Raw genomic sequence first — 13300 nt, forward strand, 5'->3', positions numbered from 1 at the left:
CCTCCAACAATAGATGCATTTAACTGGGTAACCCAGTTTGAGATTTCTTGGAAATAAGTCAAAAATGTTTCTGCCTTTGCTATATCCGGCTGTAAATTTCGGTGTTCCAGCGGAGCTTTGCTCCATTCGCCCGAACCTGAACAGACGATATGCTCTAATACACTTCACACTTCATACATCCGCCTCTGTCTTCCGTTACAAAACTGAATAAACTCCTGGAGCCGCTGGAAGCCGTCCACATCCATCACACCGTCTCCACTTGTTTTACAAATCTTGTATATTCCGGATCCCAATCCCTTCTAAACATGCACCTTTTCTCTCTGTCATTCTGGTACAGGTTGACATTGATTTGGTCTATCAAAAGAGTGCTGCTCCTCAACTAAAATTGCCTTTTTTAAATTGCCTTCGAACCTGTGCAAAATGGAAAAAAATCTTTATAATTCTCTACTAAGGTGTAAACAAAATCAAATGGATCTGAATGAGTGAACATGTCAATAAAGAAGTTAAAGCAATATTTCCTGAACAGTGTACACAGTGTCATTAATACTAATGGGTCATTGAAATTGGTATTTTTATTTCATTTTCTTTTTCTCCTGATAGGTTTTAGTTTAAAGATATTTGCTAAAAATCTGCTTTTTGTCTGACAAACCAAATGCCCTAACTTATGCTCCCATGAGCCTCAAACATCCAAATGGATTTCTTAATTTAGCTGTTGGATTTCTAAATAGAAGTCAACTCTTTGCAACACTGTATGATCAGAATAATTTTTTTCAAGCATTAGGACGTTTCAGATAACACTTAGAACATGTCTATTTTTAGCATAACTTGTCTATCTTTCTTCCCATCGCTCAGTTCTCCACCACCGTCCTTCTCTGCTTTCTTCTCCCCGTCTCTTCCAGTCCACCCCCCCACCCCCCAGCTGCTGGCTCAGAGGGACTGGTGTAGTGTCCTGCACTACAGCCTTTCAGTCACTCGTGGCTCAAATCCTGCTGAGCTGGCTTGAGCCCTCCGAAAGCCGGCATGCTCAACTTGTGCGACTCCCAGGATTTTGGTCAGCTAGAATTCCAAACTGTCGAGCCTCTGGGGAACATTGCGTTTTGGAGAGCTGGGGAGATTCAATGAGCTGCTTCAATTACTTATTTTTTTTAAATCTTTTTTTCTTCAGTAATTAATTCCTATGGAAATGCAAGTAGATTAAACTTTGAATTTAATGGACAAAAAAGAAATACTCAGTTTTTCTTTGTACGTGTGGAACTATTTTTATTCATTTTTGTTTTTTTTTACTTATCCAGATGATTGGATTTATTCAGTCTGAGAGCTTAAACATCTGCTCCAGATTGTAAAAGAACTAAAAGTAAAAGATGTGTGAGTGTGACAGTTATGGATGGGAATAAGCAGACAATCCTAAAGTTTGTGTGAGTGCTTGTTTGCTTCTGTGTGGGTGTGTGTGTTTTTGGTCATGTTGGAGGAAAAGAAGGTCCCTGGTTCTCCGCAGCAGAGCAAGACATTGAAGACAAATAGAAGCAAAACCAAGGACTTTGATGCGGGAAAAACAAATTACATCATATCCAACAGCAACCCCTTCAGTCCGGCACACCGGTGAGAATTGAAATATTGTTTTTGTCATTGCAAAAGAGAAATGCAGCAATGCACGCATGCAACCTTTTGGGTTATTACCACAGTTGTGTGTGTGAACTTTTAGCATAACCAACTCAGTCATTTGTGATGGAGGACAAACAAAAATGTGTCATAAGGTGCTTTAAGTCTACCGGCTCCTAACTCGCCACATCGTCATCACATAATCCAAAGATGGATGAGTGGGACATAAACCACAGCAATGTTTTGTTTTTTTTGTTCTTTCTATCTATCTATCTAACATGAAAATATTTGCACACAGAAATACAGTCTAATGACATTTAGCAAAACTGTCATGAAAGAAGTAATTGCCAGCTTTAAAAGGTGAAAAGGCTTCCATTAGCTGAAAAATTGGACAGGGAGTTTTTTTGTTTGTTTTCAGTTTAAATCTGCCTTCACTACCTGTTTGGTTAGGTTTAGGCATCGGAAACTACTTGGTTAAAGCTATGCTTCAAACAGACCGTCTCATAACGTCTGCTGAATGTTTAACATCTCCCTTCTCTGTCTTACCGAGTAATGAGTCTTTGCGGGACATTTATTTACATTTTTAGCTTTTTACCATGTGACCAAGTTAGCAAGGTGAAGGGGATTAAGACTGATTAATCCCCTTCTGATTAAGAAGTGGTCAGTACCAAATGCTCACATTCTTTCATCATTTTGATATCCTTCTCTTTCATGTCTTCCGAAGCAATGCTGGGGCTTGAGTCAGTGCAGTAACACAATTAAAATGGCATTAGTAGCGTCTCAGAATTTTTCCAGAGACCTTTGTTTGGGATTCTTACAAAGTTTTGCCTCCCTCCTACATCATATCTGCTTGTACGACAAAACAGGGACAACTCTGATGGTAGCAGACACAGTTTGCCATGCTAACTTTTGCTAGCTACTATATAGCATACCATGTAAGTAAATGGAAATTCCTCTCCCTTCCCATCTGCTTAGTAACGAAGCTAGCTAACGTTTAAATTAGCTAAATCTCCCTTACAAAAAAGTATATGCCACTTGCAAGAAAAGGCATCAAATTTTGTCACATTTGTAACAAATATTGTGTAATAAACTGACCAGAACGGTTTCAGACTTGTTTGGTTGTTCCTATGGAGTCTACATTGTTGGGCCTTGCTCTCATATGGAGCAGTCAGCGAGTGTAAAATAATCTGCTGGTGTTAACCTTTAGCAGCCCCACCCTGCAGAAAAACAATACAACAAAGACATGTAAACTGGACTATGTTTGTATGCTGTGTTTCATCTATCTAAATCCAAGGCTTTAGAAGTTTTCATCAGCTATGAAGCTAAGAAGTTGACCTACCCTTAAATAAGTCCTTAATTTTAACTAGTTTGCTATTTTAACTAGATAACATTTTGATTCAACTGTTTTTGAGTTTAAACATGTACTAAAACTGCACTTTTGACCATTACACAGAAAACTGAACAACACTTTTGTTAAACAGAATAAACACAAGATATTTCTTCTTGAGATTTAGATTTTGCGGTTTCTAGTTCATATGTGTATCGTTTCATTCCAACCAGATTTAAACCTGGAAGAGGTAACTGGGATTAAAAATATTGCAACAGGTACAGGCTCTGGAAAAGATTCAGAGAATATTGGCCGAAATTAAATCTGAAAACAGTTGGTTGTCATCTGAAAAAGCATTGCACACAAAAGGAAGCCTCCTTTATCAGGATATCCGCCCTTTACCCAAGGGCATATATATATTTATATCTCCAACCGACAACATTGACAAATTAAAAAGGCTTTTATTAGAAGTACTAATATTGGTGTCAGTGTAAAGTCTTAGAGTGAAGCGTGAGTCTCAAAGCAGTCTTTAATAGTTTTCCCAGACAGGGTGAGGCATCAAATACTTTGATCGTGTTCCTGTCCATGGTCACTATCCATGCCTCTAAGCCCTCTTAGGTCTTGGCTGGGCTCTGATGGGATGATACTATTAAGGGAGTAACCACAAGAAAACACCTCATTATGTGTGACCACAATAGAGGGGAGGATCGAGAGAGATGGGGACAATTTTGATGTGATACATAGACAAGGTAATGGTGGATAGAGGACAAGATTAACAGCTCTTTGTGCGAAAGAGTCGGATTCACGAAAGGTGTGAAATAGCTATGGTTTGAAGCAAGGCCTTACTCTGAGCTTTGTTGCTCTGGATAGATGGCTGGATATAGTAGTGTTTATGTGTCTGTCTGTATGTGTGTTTGGTGAAAAAGTACGTACATTTTATTTATCTCAACACCCTCCTCGTCTGTATTTCAGGTTTTATGACAGCTGTGATATGATGCCTACATCAGACTTTTTTTTTTGTACTCCTTGTTACAACTCCGTATGAATATATATATATATATATATATATATATATAATCCTGCAACAGCCTTTCTGTGATTTAGCTTTCTATTTTAACGCAAAACCAGCTAGTTTCCAGAGAAGTGCTCCAAGGTCTAGGACTAAAAATCGCATTACCTGTGTGAATTTTCTCAAGTAATGTTAGCCTACTTAAATTCTGGTTAAGTTTGGGTTTAAAAACAAAAAGGTGACAGTGAGGAGGTATTGTGGTAGATAGCATAGCATTCTGTTATTGAGAAATTGGGAGTACATTGTGATCAGCCACAGCTATTAGAGACCTTTTTTGTGTGTAAAAATAGGCCTATTGGTCAAAGAAGAGCCACCACAAGGATGTGGAAGACATATGTGGTCAGCTTGACATAAATGTCATCACGAGAGGGTGTAGATGAAGTTGTGTGCCGATGACTGAATCATTTGTAGTGACTGTGTGGACTGGGACACATACTTGATGCATAGTGCACATGTGTGGAATGCCTCCCCCTATACATCCTGATCTTACACTTTTTAAAGATAGATTGTGGTTTTACTGAAAACATTGACCTGAATAAGGTCTTTGTTGCCACCACGAAGCTACTTAGCAGCATCAGGACGATTAGGCCAGCTGCTCTATTGATACAGAGGTGTATAAGACTGCTAGTTGAAACCATTCCCTGAGTTTTCTACGTTTCACAGCAGTTATGCAAAATGAGACATTAAAAAACACACCGATTCATTTAATTTAATATCAAAAAGGAGGTCTCCAGGACATTATAATGGGCACAGTTGCAAACAATAAAGCTCCTTTGCATTTGTGCAGTTCCGTGGGTTTTTGCAGATTACAGTGTATATTTCAGAGCTCTACCTGTTAAACTGCTGTTTGCAGATTATATATTCATCTGATCATTTTTCAGTCAAGACCTATTTTCCCCACGAGCCATGCTTCGAACTCATTTGCGATGCTAAACTTAGACCAGTATAACCGGCCAAATCAACCTGACTGCACGGCGACAGTCTGAGAAAGGCGTGTTCGAGTATTAACAATCGATGACCGGGAGCAAAAGCAAACACCACTTTAGCACGCATTTGGGCTCCCAAGGGGGCACTTTAGCATGCATTTTGGCTCCCAAGAGGGCCATGAGTTAAAGAGTTTATTTATCCTGATAAAGAGAGGCACTTTAACATAAGTTTTGGCTCCCGAGAGGGCACTTAAGGGCAGTTTAGCACACATTTTTGCTCCCGAGAAGGCACTTGAGGACGACCCTGCCACCCCCCCCCCTTCTTTGCACTTCACTGTTTTAAGACTAAAAATAGCACCTAAAAGAGACCAAAGTTGTGTGAATCCATTGTTGCACAATAGATAAAGTAGCTGTCATGATAAATAATATTTAGGAGACCCAAGAAAGACTCAGGAGACTAGAATGTCCTTCAGCTTAAAAACACACTGACCTTGAAATGCCATTGTCTCATTTATTTAGCCTACACACTCCCCATATGACCAAACACCTCATAAAATGGTTAGAGGGTTTCAGTTTTGCTGTGAGACGGCTGTGATTGAACAGGTGGCCGAGGACATTCAGCTGCCTCTTTTAGTCCATCTTGGGTGTCTCCTCTTTTTAACATTGCTCATTATTATGATTATCGTTACTACCTTTATGATCTTATCAGTGTTTCTGTTTGATCAACACAAACTTTTCCTGAGGTTCACACGATTGTTTTCAGTGTACTGTTCCCTGGTCACTTTGCTCTCTGCCACCTGTCGACTGTTAACACTTTAACACGGCGTTCCAGACGATCTCCACGCGGCCCGCCTGATTTTACTGGTTACACAGGCATAAATTTAGCATCAGAGATGAGCTCCAGAAAGATTCTTTTATTTTTTTTTGGTCAGCTGATCGATTTGTTCTATGTTTGACGTGAGCAGTGCACAGACAACATTAGAACAGCCTAATAATAATGATAGGATGATGTGACAGATGAGGAACGGTAGAAACTAAAGTCAGCGGAGACAAAATTTGTCCTTTTGATCAAGCGTTGCCTAAGGTGGTCACGATGAGTGGGATCTTTTCATAGCCAGGTTGAGCTTTTTTTTTTAATGGTTTTACGTTTAGGGAAAAAAAAAGCACACCATGGCTTATTATACAGTCACGTGAAAAGGGAAGCACTCCCTACTTTATCTTATTTAAGGTTATTGAACAAAAATTAAGCCAAAATGCAGAAGTAGCCTCACTGCTTCCATAAGAAAAGAGAGGGTAAGTCGCTGCTGATCAAATGCACTTGATCCATTGATCAAGGCAGAAGCTTTGGAAAGACAGCGATGATCTTAAAGAAGCAATTGTTGCAGAGAGATGTTTGAGAGAGATGAAATGCTGCGAGCCTCATGATTAGTGAAAATGATCGCTGCTAAAGGTGGCGCTACAGGCCGTTTAATCATCGGGGTGGACTTCAGTGGCTTCTGCAGTTTGGCTAGTTTGTGCTAAATGAATAATGACACGGTGTTATGTGTCATGCATTATTGTTCATGAGAGGTTGTATTTACCTAATCTGAAGAGCTGATAAGGACTAGATCATTTTCTAAATGAGGGTTTTCTTTTTTTTAATCGTGTTTATGTGATCAGGGTGATGAGGTTTGGCCGATTATACAAATGAAACTAAATGGGATGCAAGCACGAAGGAAAATGAAGGGAACCTCTAGTTGTTTGTTGTAAGAAAAAAAAAACTGAACTTTTTTTTTTCATTACACAACTATTTCACCTCTTTTCAGCAAGCCCACCTCCTTTGGGCATTATTTAGCAGAGTTTGTTTGCTCCAGATGAGTTAATAGAAGCATGCTTATATCATTTTTTGTGGCCTTGCAAAAGTTTATTTAAAAAAGAAAGAAAAGAAAACACACTGATCGCTTCCCTTGTCCCCACACTGTCCAAGTGTGTTAGTGTCACTAATCAGACATTAAAAAGTGTGGAGATGTAATTTATTAAAGATTAAACGAGAACTCTCCTGTTGCAGAACAGCATTTGGGAAATTTCCTGTACCGAAGATCTGCCTTTCTAAATCCATGCAGCTCGGCAATCTCCTGACGAGCAGCTCACTTTGCATTTGACTCCATTTGTTCATCCTGTTGTGAAAAGTTTTTTTAAGGTCAACCAAGAAGTCCAGGCTCAGAATCAGGTTGTTAAGTGTGATAACTCTGGACAGGACGTCATAGTATAAAAGAGGTCATTACAAAAAGGGGAGCTACAGACTCCCTTTAGGCTTTGTGGTTAGAAAGATATATTTTTTGATGAAATCTTGAGTAAAAGAAACATGTATTAATCACAATCATTAATTTATGGAATTAGAAACACTGATCTGACTTCTTTGCTTAATTTATATATATAGTCTTAAAATAGTAAATGTCTCGGGGGGAACTTTACTATATCTGTAGATGCAGTGTCAAGTGAGTGAGTGTGTCTGAGACATGATGACACCTCGATATGATGAAAAGTATTAGCTGTAAGTGAAACCGTGGCGTGATGATGTAACTCAAACTGGTCCCACACAAACGCACCGATGCGGTATCACTGTCATTTTCCGCTGCCCATCTCATTCGAGCTCCCCGTGAAGTTAGACAGGATACATTAGAGATGTCCAGCTGACAGAATGCCTCAGTGCTCACACATAATCTACCTTTTGAGGATCAAATGGTTTCTCTGTGAAGGCTTGTTTGAGAACAAATTCATAGAGTTGTCAAGGGCTGCCTATGGCTACTTGATGAACAAACATCTGAGCGTCTCGCTCAGATCCATGCCAAAAACCCAGAGCGGCGACGGCCAAATAAAGTCAAGGCTTCAAAATAGAAAATGCACAAAATTTCAGGCCCAACCTGGCAATTTTCTTATTGTAAACAGCATTTGTTTGCACATTTTATACTGATCACATAGAAGTATACTAAAACACACCAAAGAACGCACTAGGGGCATTATATAAGGTTAACTAGCTTAACCAAGGACACTCTGAAAAGCGGATACCACAGATTGAACGGCTGACAAACCTGTTCCATCTCCTGACCCACAGTACATCCAAACGGCCAATCCTCCCATAAACACATCCACATGTAAACATGGTGCAAAGTCACTGAAAGGTGACTCTTATGGAAAACTCCTTCCAAGGTGAAGACCGTCCCAAACTCATTTAGCAGCGCTGATGTGTGAACAGGGAAAACTGAGTTTTAGGCATTTGATATCACAGTGTACACCTAGTATAGTGACAGTATGCGTGGACCCATAAATCACAGAAAAAAGCTGATATAACATGCCCTTGAAATTGCACCAAGTGGCTTTTTTTATCATCATGTGGACAGAGACGTTTTAATAGTGCTTGTTCAGTGTGTTGCATGCACATTGAGAGCTCCTGCTAAAGCCGAGCTTCACACTGGGACGCAAATCCTCTTCCTCAAAATTTGCTTCCAGAGTCACATATTGCATGAACCATAAGACTGTATTGCATCCTAGAGTCCATGCTACCAAGTTCTTTCCAGAGGAAGGAAGAATTCATGTGCACAGGGATTTAACAGTCGTCTTGACTTGATTAGTTTGAAGTTTAACACCAGGGCCTTGTCAACAACACTTCAGTTGTCAACACATTAGAGTCGCTCACAGATTATTTGTAATTTGTAGAAAGGAAAACCAAACCAAACCAAAAAAAAGTCTAAAGTAAGTGCGATTGTGACTTAGAAATGGCAAAAGCAAAGCCAATATGACAGAAATTGGTTTAGCAAAAGCAATGAAAAAAGCAAACGCAGCTAAGAAATAGAAATAGCAAAAGTAAAACAAAAGTGTTAAAGCTATTAAACATAACAAAAGCAATAGCATAATCGTTGATTATATAGAAACTGCAAAGGAAACAAAAGGAAACATGAGCCATTTATTTCATATTTGATATTTATTTTCACAGGGGTTTTTTCATGCTAAAGTATACAGAAATGACCCATTTCGCAGTGTCACAGCATTCAATAATGCATTGGCTGTTAATGAGAAATTCAACATTTGGAGTCTCTTTCTAAAAAAAAAGTTAAATAAATCCCTCTAAAGTTAGAGTCCCATCAAAAACTTGCAAATATAAATTTTAGATCAAACCTAAATTACTTTTTATATATATATGCTGTATACATATGCCTCATTTACTTACACAAGTATATAGCTACAGAAAAGGGCATAGGCTACACATAGGCTAATGTTAGCCTAACATTTTGCAGTCTTATATAATTTGCATTATCACTGTGAAACATAATTTGAATGTATATCATTATTAGACTTTTTTTTTATCAAGTGTACAGTAATTTTCAAAAATTTAAATGACCTCTTTTACGTTGGGCTCTAAATAGATTTTCTACTAGAAAGCTAACTTTAGCTTTGTTAGCTGGTTTAGTTAGCTCCTATAATGAGTACGGTCATTTGGCTGTTAGTTGGAGTAGAGATTGAACAGCAGCTTGTAAGAAGTACATTATTTGGTGTTGGTGGGTTTTATGTAGTAATGTATAAAATTCCACCTTACAAACACTTGGGCTGTACCTTATATTTGAAATGACTGGAGATGAGTAATAAGATTGAGGGCTATCAATTGCACTTCAGCTCTTGAACTTCATGACACTTAAGTATATCCATGATTTGCCCCATTTAATTTTTTTTATATTTTTTTAAAAAGGAGACTCCTTTTGTCCGGAGAAATGTTCTCAGAAGAATTTATCTTCATGAAATCTATTCAAAAGGAAAATAAATAAATGAATTGTGTCAATGGTGCCATTAGAAATACTTTGCCATCCCTGCCTACTCTGTCAAAAAATCTGTTTCCCTCTGTCAAGACATGTATGTGCCGACCTCATGGTGTTGAGTTATTGCAGCTTTCTGTCTGAGCCGGTAGTGATTTATTTATTTATTTTCAGCAGCGCTCACTGGACCCTCTGCTAATTAGGCCTCAGAGGATGGCTATGGCTTTCAGAGCACTGATTTACACAACAGTTATGATTATAGGTTAGATATATTTCCGCATTAACAACTATTTCTTCCTTTTTGAAGTAAAAAAGAAATAAAAACCTCAGAGTGATAGAATTCCTGAGATGCAGAGATATTTACGACCCTGACATGTGTAGCAGCAGGGTTTGCGTGCTTAGAGTTACCATGTGGACTCCATGTCCTCTCTGCGTGACAGGTTAAACCCATCTGTCTGTTGTTAGGTATGTCGCAGAGGGGCAGGGACTCCCTAAAACTGCTGAGGTAACTGCACACCCATATCTCATGATTTGGGAGCTGTCAGTCAAAGGAGGGGCATGTAGGGTGAGGGCTGGCAGCTGAAAGGAGTGATGATTAGGGGTTTGACGACGTCACTGCTCACATTGACAAGAATATCTGTACAGTGTTAGTAGACAGAAAGATAACTTTTATAATATCCAAGGGCAAAACAAGTTAGGGGGACCAAAGCATTGTTCTTGTATTTAAAAGGTCTGGATTTTTTTTTTATATGAAAGACATAACTGTTCCCTAAGCAAAGGGGAACCTTTGACTTGACATGCTGAGGAGAACAGATGAGAGCCATAGAATAAGACGGTGTCCTGAGAAATGTAACATTCAAATGGTTGAAAAAACAAAAGGATTATGACAGGATAAGTTCATTTTAGCTGTCAACTTGCTGACATGACAGGACATTCTAATGGGAAGTCGTAATGCTAATCAAGACCATCATGTTCACTCTTAAACAGGATTAAATTAGCAGGAAAACAGGCTCTTTGTGACAGTTGTATCAACATCTCATGATCCCTTATGTTGAAACTGCAGAACGTTGCTCAGTAAATCACAATGGTGAGGTAAAACGATAAAAAAGATACCAGGGGTTGAAGACGGATACCAATTTCACATTCCTCGTCCAACTTGGCGGCAGCCCCTTGACTGTCGTCACTGATCTGGGATTGGGTTACTCGTAGTCAGAACTGCTCAGATCATGAGAGAAAATTTGACCTTGCCTGATGGGCATGGAAAGCGCATGCTGCAGATTCATAGGGGGACACGGATGAGAAGTAGAAATGTTAGCAAGCAGAAAGAAAGTTGGAATGCACGTTGAAAAGAGAGGGTTTAATATTTAAAAAAGGAAGCACTTTTTCCACAGTGTCTATGTGGAAAAAATGCTTTCCACATCAGCCCCCCCTCCTGAATTATTATCATTATTTTTTATTTTATTTTGGTGAAGGTGAATTTACTGAAGTAAGAAATCCCAAATTATAGAGCCATATTGGAATTATTTTCTTCAGGTATAGCCATTTGTAGAGGTAGTAGCTTAGAAATAAAATTTTCCTTTAAGATATTATTTAGAGGTTCAAAAAAAAATGTATACCAGTCACTATGCTCATAGGCAGAGGTGTGCACTTAGTTGACAAAGTACACAGTATGATAAGTACATAAAATCATATAATAAACAGTAAAAAGAAAAAAGCATGTCATTACACAACACTACATATGAACGTATATATATATTATATATCTATATATATAATATATATAGTGAAAAATCAACTGAAAATTGACAGTTATTTTCAGTACACCATAAAGACACTAACTAAATACTAAATCAGACCACTGGACACATGATGATTAGATTATACTGGGAAAAGTTGTGTTGAGCAGGAATGTGTGTGTTTAACAGTTAACACGCAAAGCATATTTGTCTTTCCACGCACATGTCTCCACACATGCCTGTATATCTATGCGTGAGTGTGTTCTGTGGTGAGGTCACCGCCATGAGAGGGGTAGCGATGACAGCTGAAAATAAAACTGAACCTCTTTCGGCTAAGCCTCTCCTTCCAGACACACACAAACGCACACCGTCGGAGTTCTGCCAGTCAGCTGTTGTCATGGTCAGGTGCTAAGCCTTGTGGTCAAGGGGAGGGGATAAAGGGGGATATATTAGTAATTTGCTTCAATACATAACAGAAAGTGATCCTTTAATGAAACTATTCATCATCACCATTTGATAAACTGTTGACTCAACAGTCAATAGCCACTCATTATCAAAAGACTTCAAGCTCATATGCTGGCTCTGAGTACGGGACGTCTCTGCTTGTGTGTTGCTAAATCCATCTGAGGAATCTGGAAGTGCTTTGGAGCATGATCTGGTGTGCGCTGTGGCCACACTTAGAACCTGGACAAACCCGGTTAGCAACATTATGGGGCATGACACTACAAACTCAAATCTTCACTGATTTGTACCGTTAATTCCTGGGAGAGGACTTATCACTTTCTCCTTAGGGCTTATGTAACATTATCTGATATAAAGTCAGGTGTAAGTCACACTAAACATGTCAGACTGATGGTGGCCACTCAGGGGAGGACACAGTTAACCAGAAATGTGTGAAAGGATTTCTGTTATTGCTTTTTAAGATATCGTTTATATATAATTTACTAATTCTAAAATGTCATAATAAGATTTATTATCTTGCCTGCATACAAGAGTAAATCAGGCAAAACCAAAATACATATTCAAAACACACTATTTATGCAATATCTATATGAATATGCACTTTCTCCCACTTTTTTTGTGGGAAAAACCCACATATTTCCCCCGGCAGCTGGTGGAGATCAAACAAACAAAAAAAGTTAAAAGGATATTTATTGCTCTTCTTGTAGATTTAAAGTTAAGTGAAGCCCCATCGTCACAGTGTGTTAACGCATCTTGTTGCCACTGCCCCCTGTTACGGTGGCCCAGAAGGATGAACACAATACAAAATCCGCAACATGAATGCAAAAGTCACAACACAACACAAAAAAACAAAAAGGCTTTTTCTTTAATATCATTTAATCTGCTCATTCTCTTCTCAGTTACTCAAGAAAATGATCAGTAAAAACACTCAAGTGATGTTGAGAAATTGATAATTTTCAATTCATACAATGAAAATAAAAAATCTTGAATCCCCCTTTAACAAGTTGAGGATGAATTGAAACAACTAAATACAAATACTCAGGTACTACCTACACAAGATCTCACTGTAAAACACTAAATGTGTCTGATGTTGAAAAGTTTTCAAATTGAGTTGAAAATTGGGTCTTTTTCTTGCCCTTTCCAGCGATGTCACAAGTGACCCTATGAAGGGTCCTACCTGCGAGTCATTTAACACCAAGTGGAAATAATGATCTAATAATATATATTGATAGAACGATATATGTATAGATGCCAACTCGAAAATTTGTCATTTTCAAAGTTACTTAGCAGGATTTACTTTTGCTAGCCTTTTACTTTGATAGCAGTGTTTTGGTGTCGCTTACTAATGATTTGACCATTAAAACTTTAATTGAGAGCAGGTCGGGCTGGTCTGA

Source organism: Leuresthes tenuis, unplaced genomic scaffold, assembly GCF_036924035.1.
Source record: "Leuresthes tenuis unplaced genomic scaffold, fLeuTen1.0.hap1 SCAF_22, whole genome shotgun sequence".
Classification (NCBI taxonomy): domain Eukaryota; kingdom Metazoa; phylum Chordata; class Actinopteri; order Atheriniformes; family Atherinopsidae; genus Leuresthes; species Leuresthes tenuis.